Source organism: Triturus cristatus, chromosome 4_2 (genome assembly GCF_964204655.1).
Source record: "Triturus cristatus chromosome 4_2, aTriCri1.1, whole genome shotgun sequence".
Classification (NCBI taxonomy): domain Eukaryota; kingdom Metazoa; phylum Chordata; class Amphibia; order Caudata; family Salamandridae; genus Triturus; species Triturus cristatus.
In genome coordinates, this window is record NC_140586.1 from 16,443,461 (window position 1) to 16,464,219 (window position 20,759).

Below are 20,759 nucleotides of genomic sequence, written 5' to 3' on the forward strand. Positions count from 1 at the left end.
AAAAGACCAAAGGCCTCTCGCACTGTACCAATGTTGTGTAATGAAACTCCAAACCTGTTAACACTGCCTGTATATCTCTTGCTATGTGCTTAGCGAATCCTTAGCCATGTGCCGTCCTGTGAAGGGCCAGTGATGTATGCTGACAAATAGAGTTGTCCATTCTCTGCAACTCAAACACACTGGTAATCCCTAGCACTACCAACACATGTACTGGTGTGGCAGGCAGTGTGCCTGGCAGCCATTGCCTAAAAATGTCTCACACACGTCATAGGAGTGCACATGTGTAACAAAAGATCATTGCCTGGACAACATCATCTGTTATTTACAGCCATGGGTGTATGTGTACACAATCCATGTGTTTATGTACCTCATGAACATGGCAATGTCTGTCACGCGAAATCACCACACAGTCATGATGTACTGACCCCATAATGTCCACATTTGTCCGCCCACCGTAATGAATATACATGTCTCATTGTCCATCTGACACTCCCTGCCCTCATTCCGTAATGTAGTCATGTAGTGTGGGACTGAAGTCTGAGGTCATGCAGTGACAGCAGCTACATGCAAATCGGCATAGATACTGCGAAACAGATGTGCTGTGGCATCGAACCACAGAGCAGCTCAACCTTGATTTAACAGTATACTATATGCCATACACATCGAGCGACTATGGATGTTGAAGTAGTGAGTATATTGAGTGAGTGAAGAAAAGAAGCGTCTGTATGCGTGTCACTTGTGCATGTCACGTGTCCAATAGAAAAGGCAATGTTGTGCTTGTGTGAGTCTGCCCTTAATCTGTGTACCACATCTCTCGTCTGTGACTCATCTTATGCATGTGTACCCTGAGAGGATACGTAGGAGGAGACTACCCATCTTTCGACCTGTCCCACAACTGGCGACGATGGAGGACATCGACATCATCCGGAAACATTGTTTAGATCGCCTCACACTGCTAGAGGTATGTGCTCATCTGGAGCCACATTTGAAGCCAAACCGAACATATCCAGCTGCATTGTCTGCCACAGTGAAAGTGATGGCTGCACTGCATTTCTTCGCCACTGGGTGTTTCCAGAACACTGTGTCCTGCGCCGGTGGGATGTCACAGCCCATGTTCAGCATGGTGTTGATGCTGTTCAAGGACAGCTATGTCCACTTTCCCAGGCGCGATGAATTGGCACCTGTGAAGGGGGATTTCTTTGATCTGAGAGGCATCCCAAATGTGATGGGAGCTATTGACGGAAACCACATTGGCCTTGTTCCACCACAGGCACGTGAACACATCTATCGCAACCGCAAACACCACCACTCCCATCAATGTGCAAGTGGTATGCCAGGCGGATCAGATTATCTCACACGTTTGTGCAAAGTTTCCAGGTTCCGCACATGACTGCCACATCTTGTGGAACAGCAGCATACCACAAGTGATGGCTAATCTGCACCCCGAGTGTGCCTGGCTTGTTGGTGAGTGGGCTGTGTCAATGACTGTGATGTATGTGTGACATGCTGCTCTCCTCACATATTCGGATTCAAATGTTTGTTTTTGTTCCCTACAACTAGGTGACTCAGGGTATCCCAATCATCCATGGTTGATGACCCCACTGAGGAATCCAACCACGCCCGGGGAAGTCCACTACAACGATGCCCATGGGAGTACACGTCGTGTGGTGGAGCGCACTTTTGGACTGCCCAAGTCTAGATTTAGGTGTCTAGACAAAAGTGGTGGTGCACTACTCTTCTCCCCACAGAAGGTGTGCCAGATTGTAGTCGCCTGCTGCATGCTACGCAACCTGACCTTGCTCAAGAAGATCCCCCTGATTCTGGATGATGATGACCAGCAGCAGCCCCTTGCTTCAAACCGACACATGCCCAGCAACGATGACAGTGGTGAGGAAGAAGGCCTTGACGTGCGTCAACATCTCATCGCCAACTACTTCGCTGAGTGTAAGTTCACAATAAGCGACTATGGCTGTGTCTGTGTGCTATGCTGTTGCCTCCCAAACTTTGAGGGATTATGTCCACACACAGAACTATGCGCAGGATTAGAGGACTTGTGCAGGCCGAGACCGAGTCATCCTACCCCCTAAGAACCCTTAAGCACTGGACCCAATAGCCATAGTGCCTCACTAACTCTCTTACTCACTGTCAGTGATACAAGCGCACAGACACCTCAGGACACAACACTCTCAGATCACTCAGGAATCACGTTAACAAGACACACCCTGTCACCCTGACTCTTATACATGTCCACAATGGGTTAATTTGAAGACAAGAAATGGTTCATAAGTTTTATTTTAACTACCGTGTAAGAACATGCAGTATACATCACAAAAGTAGTTGATAGATGCATTTTGCACAACAAAATTGAGCAGAGCAACATGTCCACACATCAGTAAGTAAGATGGCATATCAATAAGCCCTTTGGATGAAGACCTACAAACCCATCCCCCCTCCCCCAGCTGGAAGAAACTGTATCGAATGTCCCTAAACTATGGGCTTTGTCAGCAGAACCCACTCCTCAACCCATTTATGGTGAAATGTACATCACATGTGCCGTGTCGCTCTTCTCTCAGGATAGTCCCCTCCCCAAGTGTGGTGCACCTAACCTGCTGCACCATGACATCTAAGAGGCACCCGTGGTCACTCACAACTGCGAGACTGTTGAGTCGTGGTTAGAGAGCCTGACCAGAACAGAATGACGAGGGACATTCTTCCTCGACCACGGACAGAATGTGCAGACAGTACTCCAGGAGCGCAGAGAGATGAAGCTCTGCGCACAGTTCCCATGTGACAGACATAAACAAAGTTACTTGCAAAACTCCAAAGTCTGGGATTTACGTGTGCGTCAGCTGCATGATGGAAGCCAGGCTCATACTATGTGACTATGACCCCAACACAGATATGACAGCCTCCCCTTCCTCAGTTCTGTGGTACCAAGTGAAACAAACCACAGAGGTCAGCAAAGTCAAAGCTAATGTAGATGTGGCCAAAATCAGAGATGACTGACAATCTTTGTCAGAAGGAGGTGAGAAATGTTAAGACAATATTCAATTAGTCGCCAACATTTTCGGATGCTGGTAAGTAGTTACGGATCCAAGAAGGCACATGCAGTTTCAAAGGCAACCAGTTCCAAAAGACAGTCCAAATCAGCTTCAGCAAAAAGGACCGCCATCCAATCCAGTAGTATGAAGGAAAAGATCTGCTCTTCGCACCACAAGGACAAAAGGATCATTTCATGGCAAGCTGGAAGTGGCTTGATGTGGGCATGGTACAGGAGCCGTTGAGCAAATGCACAAGTGCAGCTAGCAGCCTTTCTGACACGTTGAAAGGCATCACATTAACAGCTATCCGTGAAACAGTCATGGTCGTGGGCCAAAAGAGGACGCAACCACAGGTCATAATCCAGATCAACAAGGAATGTGTTTGAAAGTCAGACATCCATGTTCCATTGAAAGGGGCATCCGCGACAGTGGAACACAGGTTGCACGCAGGTGAAATAGGCACAGCAGAAGGTCAGCCTATAACTGATGCGGAGCGCAGCCAATGGTATACATCCAAAGACGAGCTGCATCCGTTCACGGTACAGTTGCAACGGACTGGGGTTGGCCTGGACCACAGGATGGGCTGCCATTGCATGAGAGGAGTCAGAAAACCAGCAATCTGCAGTACTGGCAAAGGGTTGATGTGAAACCGCAAAATGCAGCCGCTAAATAGGAGTGACACCCGGTAGAGCTCCAATAATAGTGTGCAACGAAGTGACAAGGCCAGAGCCTACAAGTAGAAACAATGTGCAAGGTCTTCCGTATCAGACGCTAATAATATTTGGTGTGCCAGTAGCCCAAAAAAAAGTGGGAGAGTCGTGTCTCACAGTCACTGAATCACGCGGGATGGTCAAGGCATCTTGGATTCGAAGGTCTCACCGCCTGATGTGAATGCGACTATTTGTTGAAACAAAAGCCCATTGAGCCGGCATCACTAATTGAAGTCTGCTTTCCTTGTGGGAATGTGAGGCTACATCTGACTATCTACAAGCACATATGGGGGAGTAAATAGAACACTGCCACAACAAGGAACACGTAGTGCAAGTGTTCCTATTTACGGGACGGCTGCCAGTAAACCGCAGCAGTTGTGGGCATTCAGGATAAGATAACTTCCTTTGAGAAGGAGATTTGGCGTGGGTATGTCGCCAGGGACGGTTGTTCATGTGGGAGCAGATGCAAAAAGACTGGACATGACCCATGAAAAGCCCCGTGTAACTGTACTTGAGTTTGTGAATGTGACAATGTCACCTTTGGCCACATGACAGGATGTGTTTTGATGCGGGCTCTTGTGTGATTTATTGATCAGCGATGTGTGTTTTGTAACAACTTACGTCAAATCCCTAGTGATGTTTGTAGGGTGATAGGAGCACACTACTTCACCTCCCAGCACAGTTCACCCCTTGTAATATTGGTAAATGCAGTTCTGTCAAAATGCTTACTTGTAATGCAGCTTTTAGTGTTTCACCTGAGTTGGGCAGTGAGAGGTACAGAGACATTAGTGTATTGGGGCAGCTTTCTCAGCAGACACCGATCTCAATTTATCTTACCACTACTGATGTGGTATAATTTCGTGCAGCACGTGTCTAGGGATTTTTTTTTTTTAAATTGGGGGGGGGGGGAGTTTTGTATAGCGCTTACATGACCTGAGGGGTATCAGAGCGCTTTACAGCAGCATACATCAACAGAAACAGAAACATTAGAATACAGTGACTAGCATCTAGAGTACTGGAGGTCACACAGATCAAGGTCATTGACCAGATGCAAAGAGATGACTCTTGGGGAGAAATTCTTTTAGTTGTCTCTTGAAGTTTGTGAAGGAGGGATTAGTCCTGATGTGGGTAGGGAGAGTTCCAGATTTTTGGGGCATTCCCAGAGAAAGAGCGGGAGAGGGCTTTTTGTTTATGTCATTTTGAGGGGATTAAGAGGAGCGAGTTGGAGCTTCTTAGGTTTCTTGATTGTCCTGCTTTTGTGAGTTTGGCTGCGAGGTAGTCCAGTTTGCCTGTGCGTAAGGCTTCATGGGTGAGACAGGCAGTTTTGAAAGTGCAGCGTGCTTCAATGCGTAGCCATTTTAGGTCCTGTAATGCTGGGGTGATGTGGTCGTATTTCTTTGTACTTGTGACCATTCTCTCTTTTGCGCTTAGGGTGGTTCTCATGGGGGCTATGTGTGTTTTAGCTGTCCCAGTTAGTGTGACATTTCCATAGTCAAGTCTGGAGAGAACTAGAGATTGGGTTGCAATTTTTAGGTCATTAGGGGGGTATGAAAGGTTTGATTTTGTTGAGGAGTTTTAGGTTGTAGAGGGTGCCTTTTGCTGTGGAGTATATGTGGGAGCTCATGTTGAGACTTGAGTCTAGAGAGATCCCTAGAGATTCTGCTGAGATTGCTGGAGTAAGTTTGCAGTTTAGAGAGTCAAGGTTGTTTATCTATTCTTTGATTTGAGGGGTTTGTGCGTGATTGTAGAAAACAAGGATTTTGTTTTTTTCTTGGTTGAGTTTGAGGTGATTGAGTGTTAGTCAAAATCAGAGGGGAATGGATCACTTGTACCTGCAACCAGGGTCCACTGTGTACTATCCGTCAGTACTAATAAAAGTACTTCAAAAACCCTCATTCACGTAAGCAGGTCGTATGGTGGTATATCTTGATTCTCCGCCTGTATTAGATACGTGACAACATCATCATTGGGTCTCTTTTTTTATGCTTCCTCCACCTGGAGGGAACCACTGGTTTTGACAGTAGTGATCAGTAATAGGTGAGTGAAAAGTGCTCAAGTGAGGTGCGTTGTTAAAAACTGATAATCATACTACCTAAAAATGCGAATTTTATTCCGTAGGTGTATGAGAGGACTATTTAAAAAATGTGAGTTGTGTGCAGAAGGGGACTGATTATGAGTCCACTGAAATTTTTGTAATCCAATTTGATGGTCTACATGTTTCAGCCCTTATAGGTACCCCTAGCAAGTCGTAGGGCTTTCTTTAGGACTAAAAAAGTGTGAAAATTGGGTATTGTCCAATTTGAGAAGAAATTGGGACAGAGTGTAATTACTCAGAACTTAAGATCGTTAGTACCTGAAATGAAGAAGAGAAGGAGAGACAAGCGGTTGTCATAGCGAGTGCAAGAAGGAAATTAAAAATGTTAAAATCATTCTAGGTCCCATGATGATGTTCATTCTTGATCAACTTAAACATGTGGTAGGAGAAATAAGCAAAATATGAAAATGGCAATTCTTTATACGCTGTATTATGTGTTGAAAGTGAATGATTCACAGTCTTTTACACTATGCTCAGTATGTAATCCTTCTGCTATGTGGTAGCCACTTGTGCACAGTGTGGCTAAACAATTCATCATTTGAATGTGCACGCAGTTATGTGGCATTCACCGGGCCCCGGTATATCTCTTAGGGTTGCTATGCGGGTGTTTTATGAGCCGAGTATTCGGTGTTCGGTTCATCTGTATCTCAATCTTTTATGTATAATACACTCCGATAGTTTGTAAAAAAAACGAGTGTTTCTGCATATGAAAGCTGAGAGTGCTGTCTATTGAAAGTAGCGCATATGTGATTACCCTTGTTTAAAAAAGAAAGAAAAACAAGTGTGCGGGGATACCTGAACTGGCACCAGCACTGACGCTACCCAGGCCAAGCACCTACCGGAGGCATCGAACGGCGGATCTTTAGCGGGGCACCCACGCTGTTTGTCTCCCCCGCTGCCCTGACGACATCGAGGGCCGCGGTGGGGGGAGACTACAGCTCCCGTGAGCCTTCACTGTCACGCCCCCTTCCGGCTGATTGCGCGCCCGGAGGCGCTTTAAAATCGGCGGCTCCCTCGGTGGAGCGGGGGATACCTGAACTGGCACCAGCACTGACGCTACCCAGGCCAAGCACCTACCGGAGGCATCGAACGGCGGATCTTTAGCGGGGCACCCACGCTGTTTGTCTCCCCCGCTGCCCTGACGACATCGAGGGCCGCGGTGGGGGGAGACTACAGCTCCCGTGAGCCTTCACTGTCACGCCCCCTTCCGGCTGAGTGCGCCCGGAGGCGCTTTAAAATCGGCGGCTCCCTCGGTGGAGCGGGGGATACCTGAACTGGCACCAGCACTGACACTACCCAGGCCAAGCACCTACCGGAGGCATCGAACGGCGGATCTTTAGCGGGGCACCCACGCTGTTTGTCTCCCCCGCTGCCCTGACGACATCGAGGGCCGCGGTGGGGGGAGACTACAGCTCCCGTGAGCCTTCACTGTCACGCCCCCTTCCGGCTGATTGCGCGCCCGGAGGCGCTTTAAAATCGGCGGCTCCCTCGGTGGAGCGGGGGATACCTGAACTGGCACCAGCACTGACGCTACCCAGGCCAAGCACCTACCGGAGGCATCGAACGGCGGATCTTTAGCGGGGCACCCACGCTGTTTGTCTCCCCCGCTGCCCTGACGACATCGAGGGCCGCGGTGGGGGGAGACTACAGCTCCCGTGAGCCTTCACTGTCACGCCCCCTTCCGGCTGATTGCGCGCCCGGAGGCGCTTTAAAATCGGCGGCTCCCTCGGTGGAGCGGGGGATACCTGAACTGGCACCAGCACTGACGCTACCCAGGCCAAGCACCTACCGGAGGCATCGAACGGCGGATCTTTAGCGGGGCACCCACGCTGTTTGTCTCCCCCGCTGCCCTGACGACATCGAGGGCCGCGGTGGGGGGAGACTACAGCTCCCGTGAGCCTTCACTGTCACGCCCCCTTCCGGCTGATTGCGCGCCCGGAGGCGCTTTAAAATCGGCGGCTCCCTCGGTGGAGCGGGGGGATACCTGAACTGGCACCAGCACTGACGCTACCCAGGCCAAGCACCTACCGGAGGCATCGAACGGCGGATCTTTAGCGGGGCACCCACGCTGTTTGTCTCCCCCGCTGCCCTGACGACATCGAGGGCCGCGGTGGGGGGAGACTACAGCTCCCGTGAGCCTTCACTGTCACGCCCCCTTCCGGCTGATTGCGCGCCCGGAGGCGCTTTAAAATCGGCGGCTCCCTCGGTGGAGCGGGGGATACCTGAACTGGCACCAGCACTGACGCTACCCAGGCCAAGCACCTACCGGAGGCATCGAACGGCGGATCTTTAGCGGGGCACCCACGCTGTTTGTCTCCCCCGCTGCCCTGACGACATCGAGGGCCGCGGTGGGGGGAGACTACAGCTCCCGTGAGCCTTCACTGTCACGCCCCCTTCCGGCTGATTGCGCGCCCGGAGGCGCTTTAAAATCGGCGGCTCCCTCGGTGGAGCGGGGGATACCTGAACTGGCACCAGCACTGACGCTACCCAGGCCAAGCACCTACCGGAGGCATCGAACGGCGGATCTTTAGCGGGGCACCCACGCTGTTTGTCTCCCCCGCTGCCCTGACGACATCGAGGGCCGCGGTGGGGGGAGACTACAGCTCCCGTGAGCCTTCACTGTCACGCCCCCTTCCGGCTGATTGCGCGCCCGGAGGCGCTTTAAAATCGGCGGCTCCCTCCGCGACGCGGGACGCGCGCGGGCGGCGCCGGGCTGAGCCCGGGCAGAGGGCGGGCCGTCTGTGGCCGTCCGGGGTCGCTGGAGGTCGGGCCGGGCAACCCCTCTTGGCCCATTTAAAGTTGGTGTCCAATCGTAAGCCATCGCCAAGTGTGTGAGTATAGTACATGTTGTGACTGGGATTCAACCATTTATTGTTGCGTAGTATACTCAAAACACATATTGGAAAATGGGGAAAAAAGCTCCACCTGTGCTCAAATCTACTCGTAAGCAGTTAACATATCCCTCAACTGCTACTGTCCCCACTCCATTGCCTAGTTTGACTGCTATCGATAAAATGCTGCAGCGGACGATCGGCGTTGTGGCTTCTGCCATTCAAAACACTGAAAGACGCCTCTCGCTCCCACTAAGCACGCAATTACCTTTGCTGCAGGACAATACATTGGATTCCCTGGTGGCCACATCGGATATAACATCTTACGCGGGGCTACCAGGTACTGACTTAAATGTGAATTGTATAATCCTGGACAGCGTATCCCCTAATCATCGTATATTGGATAATAGACTATCACTAACACCGTCTATGTTACGATCAAGCGCTAATAAGACCATTGATACTACCCCATCCTTAACTAATGAGCAGGCTCACTTGGAAGGGATAGAACTATGCTTAGATACGGATGTATCGATTATAGATAGGGAAAAAAGTGATAGTACACCAGCACGAACAAGGGGACAGAAAGCAAGAAAACAAAAAGCAAAGCGAAAAGAGAAACATATAGAGCCACTAGTAGATAAACGCAGAGAGAATGGTGGACGCCCTCAATTGAGGAGGCCTCTCACTCCCGTAATACAAAACCATACTCAAAGCGAAGCGCACTTTGGCAAAAATAATGAACAAACTCCATTAACTAATGCACTGCCGGGGAATGAAGAATTTTGGGGGAGATTGGAGACCTTAATAACTACTCTTTTAGGACCCATCAATCAACAAGTCCTTAATATCGATAAGAGGTTGAAGGCATTAGATGATCATGTGTTGAAATTAGGCGCAGGGTGTAATTCTATAACTACAACACACCATGGCGCAACCAACATTAACACACATAAACCACAACACACTATGGCCAATAAGAAAAGTATAGTGGAGACTAATGCCTCTCCCTCCACATCCAAACTGAGTAGAAGTAAAGATCAATCAAACCTAGAACCCTTATCCAGACAGGTACTAGATACCAAAACCACCACAACAGTTAGCTCGGGAGGAAGGGAGAAATCTACTGACATAAGCAATAGGCCACTAACGAGACAAGTGCAGGATGTTAACCAACACCACTCAACAGATAAGCCCGATATAATTGAAGTGATCAGTAAGAGACAGATTCCGGCCCGCATCAGTTTGCCCCCAGATTGCGGTCCGTATGTCTTGGTTTTAGCCAACGTCCCAAAATTGAGGGAAACCTAAGAGGAAAACCATACAAGCTTAAGAAATAGAACTCTCCATTGGCTTTCTGCAAATTGCAACTTTCTAATGGAAGGAGCAGGGGAAATTATTCATACCCAGAGGGTAGGGTGGGTGGGTCCAATGAGAAAAAAGTTTGAAGGAGACTGCATCATTATAAATTTTAGATCCCCACAATGGGTGCAATCTACACTCTCAAAAGCCCCATTGCCCTCACCCTGGGAATTTAATACTACTCTGCTTCCTCTTGGGTATTTTTATAGACATTTAATTGACCTTTACTCTAACCCTGGGATTAACTTTTTAGCAGATCAACCGGGCATGAACCACAACATTATTAACGGCTATGAACATCCTTACCAAGAGTTTAATACTAATTTTAGGAATGGTCGTTCATTAGGCCAACGGATTATACCCCCACCACATCAATTGCCATATCTACCTCTCCCCACTCCCTCTTATCCCAACCCAAGGGAGAGACCTTACGCAAGGCCCAAACAAAATTTTAACATGTCTCAGAACGAGCCAAGGTATATATATAATATACCAACGCATAACCGTTTTGAACATGCTCTCTCCAACTTGGATTGTCAAGATTGACTGGGGAAAAGAAATAGGGGGAGTGAGGATGTACCAATTACCATCAGGGAAAACCCTTCTAATGTACAATGTAATGAAATTGAGACAAGGGCACCACGTATTGTTTCAACTATGTCCCCAGTTACACATGAGAACATAACTACCCCATCAATTCAACCTAAGCAACCTAGTGGCTATAATGCCTCTTGTGCCTTAAAACGCTCCAAATTGTCCATCCTTAGTTGGAACGTTGCTGGGTTGGAACCAAGATTGTTTGACCCTCAATGGATCAAGCTACTGGAGAACAAAGATATTGTTATGTTCCAGGAGACATGGGCTGTCAGCAATTTATTTATTGAGGGTTACCATTGTTTTAGTGTAACCTCAAACAAGCCCATTTTTGGCCGTGCAGTGGGAGGATTATTTATAGGTGTCAGCACATTGGTGGGAGGTACCATCAAAGACCTATCAGAAGGAAATCCGAATATTCAGGTCCTTGAGTTGAAACTAAAACCCAGGATTTTTATAATTAATTTTTATAATAACGATTTTTACTCTACACCCAACACAAACTATACAGGGGCGTAACACAAGCCCCCGCAGCCCCCGCAGTGCGGGGGGGCCCCCAAGCTCCAGGGGGCCCCCTCAGCACAGTGCTCGGGTCGGCCAGAGAGGTCCAAATCGGCGGCGGTTTCCAGGGGGTGGGCGGAGGGGTTATGCCCTTCCAATTAATTCATACGCGATGTGGATGGTAATTATAAAAGCAACAATTACCATCCAATTTTAAATTATATAAAAAGAGTTGCTGAACGTCAGGCTAAGTCGTCACAGCGTGACGTTTTGGAAAGGGAGGGGTTGCAGCATTTGGAAAATGGCCTGACGTCAGAGCGGTCATGTGCTCTAAACAGTTACACGGCGCATGCTTATGTGCCTCGTGTATTCTGTTTAGAGCTGTAACTGAGAGGCGATTTCAGGAGTTGCAGCTGGGCCTCATCATTGAAAGGAAACACCGTGGACTGTTGACACGCTTTGCGAGAATGCGCAAATCTGTACTTTACCTGAGGGAGCTGTAACAGGAACATAAGACCTGACTGGAATATTTGACCTGCGCAAGGGTTGATGCTGCAAAATTATCTGTGTAAATCCTGGAGTGAGTGGCAATCCAGAAAAGAATACTCCAGGGAGGCCTTCCTCATGTGAGTTCGCCAAAGTTCAGTGTGGTGCAGTGGTGAAAGTGGGAGGGCGCGGCCATTTAAGTTTGCAATTGAAATTGTACACAGTATTTGTGACGTTTGTGAATCCGTAGACATTATCTGAAAGCATTCAACCCAGTAATGTAATACCGAGCAGTTTCAGGTGTACTACTAACATGGCTGTTAAAAACTTAAAGACAAGGGTATTACAAATCATTCTGGAAGGAGCTGTACACTATTTGAACTCCGAAAGATCCGTTGCCTTTCACAGCGGCAAACACTGTCAGTATGTGTAACAGTGTGTGTCACATGTGACGACGTGAATACAGTTCCTTCAAATTTGAACTGGTACTTTTGTGCGCCAACTCCCCTTTTTACATAAAATACACACTCGCTGTGCTTATGTTTCTGTATGTCAGCCTTTTGGATTATATCGCCTTGAAACGCTCTCGGCTAGGTTTAGAAAGTTGGAACAATGAACCGCTTGAAGGCATGCTTCCATTGTATATTCAGACTAAATCAATAAAGTTGATTTGGCTATTCGGTATAAATATTGGTGCCCTGGAACCCAAATATGTGTGTGAGTGCGCGCGCCCAGTTTCCTGGCACAGTTTAGAGCCTTGTCCTGTTTTATGCGCCTGCAATCCATAAAGTTGATTAATTGAACGCCACTTTTATCACCATTTTATTTGTCATGTTTCCTGCTCTACACCGGAGGGGCGACGCTCCTCCACTCTCATGGGAGCACCGCCCCTGCCTTGCGTAATTGAGGCAGGTGCCTGCAGTCAAGTACACTGGACTCCCAAAAAAAGAAATAATCCTGGAATGATAGTAAATAATCATTGATATAAATTAGCATTGGTATGGATTTCAATCTCATTTGTAGTACAGTGATAGGATTTAACCTCATTGATGACAACTGCGTGATTGGGTGATCCGTGTTTGAGGATTGAGTATTATTGGTGGCATAATGTGAGTTTAATTTTCATTGGTGGTCCAGTGTGAATATGTACTCCAATGGCGGAGAATTATGAGGATACCTCAATATGTTTACTGTAGTGAGAAAATTGCTGCCTATTGTTTTCAAAAGTGTGAAGACTGCTGGATAATTTCAGAACAATACGAGAATTTCTGCATACATTTAATACATTATGAGACCCCTGCATGCAGTGAGCTCAGAGTGAGAGAAAAAAGCAGGCGCTTAGGCTAGTTTGAGGATTCCTGAATAGCATTACTGCTGTGTGCAGACCAATGTATTATTTTGGGGATGTATGCCTGTTCTATTTGGTGAAATGCAAAAAACATCAATAAGGGGAGTTCAGTGTGACCACACAGCTTGCGGCACCAGCGATATTGCACATGAAGTACCCTTGATAGCTCTGCTACTGGCTACTCCTACATAATGTCTCTCTGCATGGGGTCTCCTGCAGGGTCATATTGGGACAGAAAATAGGCCTGGCTCAAAATTAAAAGTGTTCCCTTTAATCGAGTCAGATAGCTAAAAAGTGTTCCACACTCACAAATTGGGGCAGTTTTGAACTGGTAAAGACAAGCTGTATAGGTGTTTTGCAAAGTATGGGAGACTACATGCATTGGTGATAGCTTCAGGCAATGTTTGTGGTAATAGAGTAATTAATAATAAAATCAGGCCCACCAGACCATAAAACAAGCTCACAAACAGCATAAAAGTCTGCGAAAATACACTGACATTTCGGACCAGCCCTTCGGACACTGCCCGATTGCCCAACAGGCCAGTTCGACTCTGGCCTCCTGCATTACTTTAGTGCTGGGTGAGAACTTGTGCACCACTTTGGCACTGGGGGCGTTTTGCCCATTTGTGCGGGGGAAAAAACCAAATCACGAGCAGCTCCTTTTCGGGCGTTTATTGGCCCGTTGTGCACATTTTTACAAGCTGGGGCGGCGCCTCAGCAGTATCGGAATCAACACGACACTAAATCATCATTGGCAGCCAGCCCCGAGGAGCGCACTGTGCAGCATAACTAAGCCTTGATTGGCCAGTATAGTAAGTGCTACTGCACTGCACTGCACGCACCACCTAAGATTATTTTAAAAGTGTACATTCATGTTTGGGTCCCAGGGCCGTCAATCTGGTAGCGCGCGAAAGCGCTACCAATGACGGCCCTGCAAACATGTATAATGAAGAGCCAGCCCATGGCAGACTTGTAAAGCTGTCCTGTTATTTAGCGCATTGCACGCACCAACGCACATGGTGATGTGCATGAATGCATCCAGTGAGTAACTACTTCAACAGGCCAACACAAGTTGTTGACTCGAACCGACTCCCAGTTGGACCTCGGGCGCCTGGCTGAGGGCAGGTCGTGTGAGAGTAATACTTTTACTTTCGACTCTCCTTGTGGTGCATGCAGATCGTTGGGAGATTCAAGCAACAGCAAGTACGTTTTTCCACTAGTTTATATACAGTTTTTTGGAGGTGGGACTTCTGAAAAGATAAAATGCGTGTCACTCTGGGGGTGAGGTTAGGGAAAGGAGGACACAGCACCCAATAGAAGTGCTTTCTGCATCATGTGTAGAGAGAGCGTGTGTTGCAGGCTCTGGCCTTGCCCTTGGACACGGGGTCAAAGCTTGACAGTGACAGGGGAAGTGTTTTAAATGGGCCTGCACATGTAAATATTCTTCTCTTTGGTAATGGAACATTATTTTGCAGTTATGTAGCAGTGTAGCTGTGTTCAAAGCACTAGTTCCTTGTATATTGAGCAGTTTTGGGCAACAAACAAAGTGTCAAGTTAACTCTGCTGATTAATTTACCTGCAGGAGAGATGAGAGTTTCGTCTAGTGACAGTTTTCCTTTGTGTAAGGGAGCCCAGAGGGTTAATATTGTAGCTGCCACGTATTCGCATTGCTGATGTGACATTCCATGTTTGCAGTGACTTATGAGTGACGTTCCACAGCAAAATGTAACACTTCAAATACATTTTATACTGTGTTAAAATAATGAGTTGCATTTTCACTGTGCTTTAAGTCATAGGCTTGGACATCGTAGCACTATAAATACAGAAGTCGTTAACCACCACTGCTTACCTCCCTGCCAGCTAAAAATCTGTTCCTTACTGTCTGGTTACACTCATCAGCAGTGACGGAATTAATGTATAAGATTTCATAATGCAAACAAATGCATTTCCTACTGATTACTTTAATTTGGATTTATCTTTAAACTTTATTTTGAATGCTGTTACCTGAAGATGAAGACAATCAAAACTAGTGACTGAATAAACATATATTTTGTCCTCCAACCTTCTTCCCTCTCATCCAGCCTGGTACTGCTCCAACTGCAGCACTCAAGTTAGTCTAGTGATGAGGTGCACTGGACTCACCTGTAGTATCCTGAAGGTGCTGCCGGGCAAAGCCTGCAGAGTGCGTGGTGAAACCCAGTGTGGTGGACCGGTCTGCAGACATTGCTGAGGTTACCTACAGGCCCAAGGCCTGCTAGACAAGGCTGCTCTTTGACCTTCTTAGTCACTGTCACTTGCTGTTACACTAGGTACTCCTAAGTGCTTGTTAGCAGTACCCCCTTTAAACTGCGCCTGCCACCACTCACTGGACGGTCTACAGGGACCCCTTCGTGATCAAAGGCCAGGCGCTGGTGATGGATAAGTTGCTTGCTATCTTTAGGCAAACTGTCCATAGTGCAGAATCGGGGATGTGCACAGCAGGAAAATCCCCCCACACTGTTCCAGTGCCAGCTGCCTGCCAGCAGCACAATCATAGAGAGCGCGCTGTGAGAGTCTTACAATGCTGTTTGCATGGTGAGCATGGTAACAGCAAAACAAACCAAAATTCAGTCACTGGCTGGGATTATCGGTGCAGGCTTTCTGTTGATGGTACAGAAGTGCCGGATTCTGGCTGTGTTTATGTTCTGCAGTGATACCAGACGACCAGGTGGAGGGCCGGGCCTGGTGCAAATGTATTTAAGCTGCAGGGCAGAATTATATGTGTGTTTTTAGAGAAGTGTTAACACTATAGGTCACAACGCTGCTCCCTAACAGCCAAAGCGTAGTCGGTTATAAGCTCCTAATTGCGACGCTGGACAGCCAGTAGCGCAGCAGGTGCTGGCAGTGGCTGCTTTTATCATAATATGAAGCGACGTGTTGTGATTCTTCCAGGAGCTACAGTATGCATGACTAACACATTTTAGTGCGGTGATGCGGAAATCAGTACTAAAATGCCTTAGTCCAACCCCTGATGCGTTGTACTTGGCAGGACTATAATACGCCTGCTGCAAAGGACCTGTGCCATTCATATCAAAGAATAATATGTTATGGGCACAGCTCAGTGGGTTACTGCTTTTTTCACAGAGATTCTGTTGTTACTGTGTACTTCATAAGTTACATTCGTGATCTAGAACAGTGAGCTATAAACTGCTATCTAAGAGCTGCATGGTACATGTTAGAAAGTGATATTTTTTCCCAGTCTTTCTATTTTGATGTTGCTAAGAAAGGTTTGTTTGGGTAGAAATACATTCTTATTTAAGTCGACCGTAAACACTGTTATGTTCTGAGTCCTGAGTTTGTCCTTCTCCAGACCAAGCACCCAAAAAGTGCCTACTAGGATTATGAATCTTACACCTTTTGGTCTTTGCCTCCTGTAACATTTTCTATGCATTAATTCACAAATGTATGATTCATTGTGTCTGGATGTGTGATTTTGAAAATGTGGAAAGTTTTGCTTTAGGAGCAGGGATTAATGAAGTGCTTTTTAAATGCGGACTGTAGCATCTGCAGTTGTAAAGCAAGCATTCAAGCCTTTGGCCATTCTGGCTGTTAGATAAGATGTTTGTTACTGATGAGGTATGTTTCACACAAGATGCCCTATTAGGCACATTATGTCATACCGCCTTCAATTCTGATCTGCTTTCGAGGCACCATGTTTGTTGAGACTGAGTGTGGTGGGGCAGCACATGCAAAGAAGGTGGGACTGTGTCTGACAAAGGGTTGGGTGTTGAAAATGCACTTGAGAAAGTTAATTATCATGCAATTTTAGTGTCAGTAAATAGTCATGGTGAAAGACTTTGAAGTGTAGGGGATGCAGTAATAAGAATAAGTAACTCTCCCATTTGGCCCATGTACATTTTAACTGGAGGGAGTGGGCCTCTAATCTCAGCTTGCCAAACAAGTTGTTCTGAAGTTTCTTTAGTGCCAAGGTGGTTTCTTTATATGTGCAGCATTGCATGGTGTTAATCCTGCGAGATCCATGAAATGCATTAAATGCCCTGTTTGAGGAGCTACATGACAGAGTTTCAACATTTCAGCATTTCGACTTCACTAAAATAGGTAACAGTCTGCTTTTGCAACGTTTGTTCATCAATGCCAGGTTCAGGTTTGGATTTGTGGTGAACAAAGTAACAGGTCCTAATGGGGACCGATCTTCAAAATCTGTAGTTACTAAACGAATTGATAAATGATAGCGTCTAATTGTGAAATTAAAGACTAACTCAGTTACTAAAATGGCACCCTCGTTTACAGTTTGTATAAAACATTATACAATTACGTTTCGAATAACTTTAAAACGTGTGCTTTTGAATTATATGAATTTAAAGGGGCATTTTAGTAATGTAATTATAATTTTAGTTTTTCCCGATTTAGTACATATTCATAACAAATAATTAGGGTATACAAGGTATGTGTGCATTTCTATACCTTAGGAATTGTCAAGTACAACAGAGATGGATTCATTTTGAAAACTGTAGAGAAAATGGTCTTATGTGAAAAGTATAACTACGTTTTCGGAACATGGTTTATTGACGAGTTCAACATTTGACACTAAAAACAGTGGAAATAATCCTTTTCTATAACTATTTGGCCCATCTCAAATCAAGTGATCATACAGCATTACCAATGCAGTTAATTTTGACACTTGAAAAAATTGTTCCAGGTCTGAGAAAAAATTGTGAAGAAAGTGTAGATAAATAAAATTGTATAGTAAGGGAAAGTACAGCATGAGAGAGTAATTGTCTAAGTTTCCAAAGCAATGTTTTCTAACTAGCATTTTATATAATTCTTTGAGGAATGTGACATCACTTTTTGAGATGCTTGAAGCAGTGTCAATGACATTTTAGATGTTCACCAGTCCTTCTCAGTGGCTTCCTAATGATTCCGGAAGGTGCAGTGTCAGAGCTATAGAAGTGAAATGAAAAGAGAACACAGCATTAGGAGCCAATGGAGTTCCAGATCTATTGGGAACGTCCATTTGTACTCCCTTAGTCCATTAATGGATTGTGTTGCTGTATTCGGGGTGTTTTTAAAGGTGCCAGATTGCTGTCTGGAGTACTGAAGAGCAGGACGTAGCCTCCATGCAGGCGTGACAAGACCAGTGCATGAAAAGCCATTCTCTAGTCAGGCTTGGGGCCAGTGGCATAAGATTAGCCTCCGAGCTCCAGGGGGTCCTCTCCAGCACTGTGCAAGGGGGCAGCGACCTCCTGACTGCATCCGGAGCGTGGGGGGCCCCCTCCCTGAATTTTGCAGGGGGGCCCCCTCAAGTTTCGTTACGCCACTGAAACTATATAGCCCTCTCTAAGACTCTAAGAAAATTGGAAATAAACTTGGAATCAGAGGGGGGATAGGGATTCTAATCGGCGGAGATTTTAATGCCAAACTAACAAAGAAGTCTTGGATCGAGGACACTAACAACATCACAGACCAAGCTGAAAAAAGGGGGTTTGAATTAGCAAAAATATTGAGTGAACACACCCTTGGAAATGCCATGGAAGTATCTCTAATACCTGACATGGACTATGTCCCCACGTTTAGGGGGCGTGATTGTTGTTCAACTATTGACTTTATTTTTATGTCCCCTGATTTATTGGACCGTGTACTGGAATCCAAGGTGATAAAGACATCTTTTGGCGATCATAACCCCCTCACAGTTACTTTGCATTTAGGCTCCCGCCCTGTATATGCGAAATCTAATGGTGCAAGAGACATTACACCATCAGGTGATGGTTTGCGGCTAAAATGGAGGGGGATTGATAGCGGAGCTATTTTAGAAAATGTGCAGAATGATCATTCTGATTTAATTAATTCTTGTCTATTTTTAAATGGAAATAATAATAGAATAATCACTGACTTTGGCAAACTGTGTTTAGTAATTAAAAAATTGTTGTCAGTCCCACTGCCAAAGATAGTGAAAGAACCAAGATGGTTTGATTCAACTTGTTCTATGGCAAATAGGGAACTACGTGAAGCATTGTCTTCTAACCCAAGGTGTATACTAGAGGTACAGCTGGCCAGGAAAAACTATAAGTTAAAAATAACTGAAAGGAAGGCTGCCCTGCTGACAGAACAGTGGGAAACATTGGTTGCGAGTGCAAATTTGAAGAGTAGCGGCCCCTTCTGGTCAGCCGTTAGGAAGACGCGAGATATGGGGAAACAATTATCCCCAATTAGCTGCAATATTACTAGTAGTAGCTGGGAGGCTCATTTTGCTAAAATATATGCTACCCCTTCTAAGGAAGTAACCATTCCTTCTTTGAAGGTGTCATGCAATCTCAAGATTGACCTCCCTGAGATAGTTACAGCCATTAAAGAAAGCCTTGGTAACAAGGCCCCTGGTCCCGATGGGCTTCCTATAGATATTATCAAGTATAACACGGATCTATGGGCACCAATTCTTTTTAATGTTTTTAATAGTCTACCTATGGTGCCAATGCCTGACACCTGGGCGACCAGTACCATAGTTCCCATTTTTAAGAAGGGAGATAGGTCAGATCCAGCCAACTACCGTCCAATCTCGCTCTTGGACAATACTTTAAAAATCCTTGGACGAGTTATTTATAACAGGATGATAGAGTGGGCTGAAGATACTGATCTATTGGATCCGTGCCAGTTGGGATTCAGGAGTGGTGTGGGCACGGTGGAGCAGTGTCTAAACTTGAAACTGATTATCGATAAGTATAACGTTGCTCGCTCTAGCCCAATCTATCTCGCATTTATGGATCTTTCATCCGCATTCGACCTAGTTAATAGATCCAAATTATGGCTTATGCTTTCTAACTACGGTCTGGTTGCAAGTCTTGTTAATTTTTTGGCCTATCTTCACACGGACCTCAAAGCGCAAGTTAGGATCGGGTCTGGTGGCGATGTGTCCGGACCCATAAAAATAGGTAGAGGGGTGAGACAGGGGTGCGTTTTAGCACCTCTGCTATTTATTATTTATATTAACGGTCTTGCCAAAGCCTTGAAACAAGTGACGAGAGACGTCCCAATTATCCAGGGGAATCCATTACCAGTTTTATTATACGCAGATGATGCGGTCATTATGGGCCGCACCCCTAATGCTCTTCGTTTGCTCATTAGAGCATTCGTCCAGCATATGGAGGCACTTGATCTGCGTGTAAATTTTAAAAAATCTTTTATTATGTCTTGTGGACCCGGGAAAAGGAAGCTCAATACTATAAATGTAGGTTCGGATAAACTAGAATCCGTAACCTCTTTTCCGTACTTAGGAAAGCCTTGAAACAAGTGACGAGAGACGTCCCAATTATCCAGGGGAATCCATTACCAGTTTTATTATACGCAGATGATGCGGTCATTATGGGCCGCACCCCTAATGCTCTTCGTTTGCTCATTAGAGCATTCGTCCAGCATATGGAGGCACTTGATCTGCGTGTAAATTTTAAAAAATCTTTTATTATGTCTTGTGGACCCGGGAAAAGGAAGCTCAATACTATAAATGTAGGTTCGGATAAACTAGAATCCGTAACCTCTTTTCCGTACTTAGGACTGGTTTTCGCTGCGAACGGCTCATGGAGTGGGCATTCTGCCCACGCCATGGGCAAGTTCTTGAAAGCCACCAATTCTATATTGAGCCTCCAACGCCCGAAGAAAATAGGTGCCACTAGGGCCATTTTAAAATTTTTTAAATTACAGTGCATTCCTGTGGCAACGTATGGGGCTGAGGTCTGGGGCTCAGGGAGAAACTCAGGGATTCAACGTGAGGAAAATCGTTTCTGTAGAAAAATATTGGGT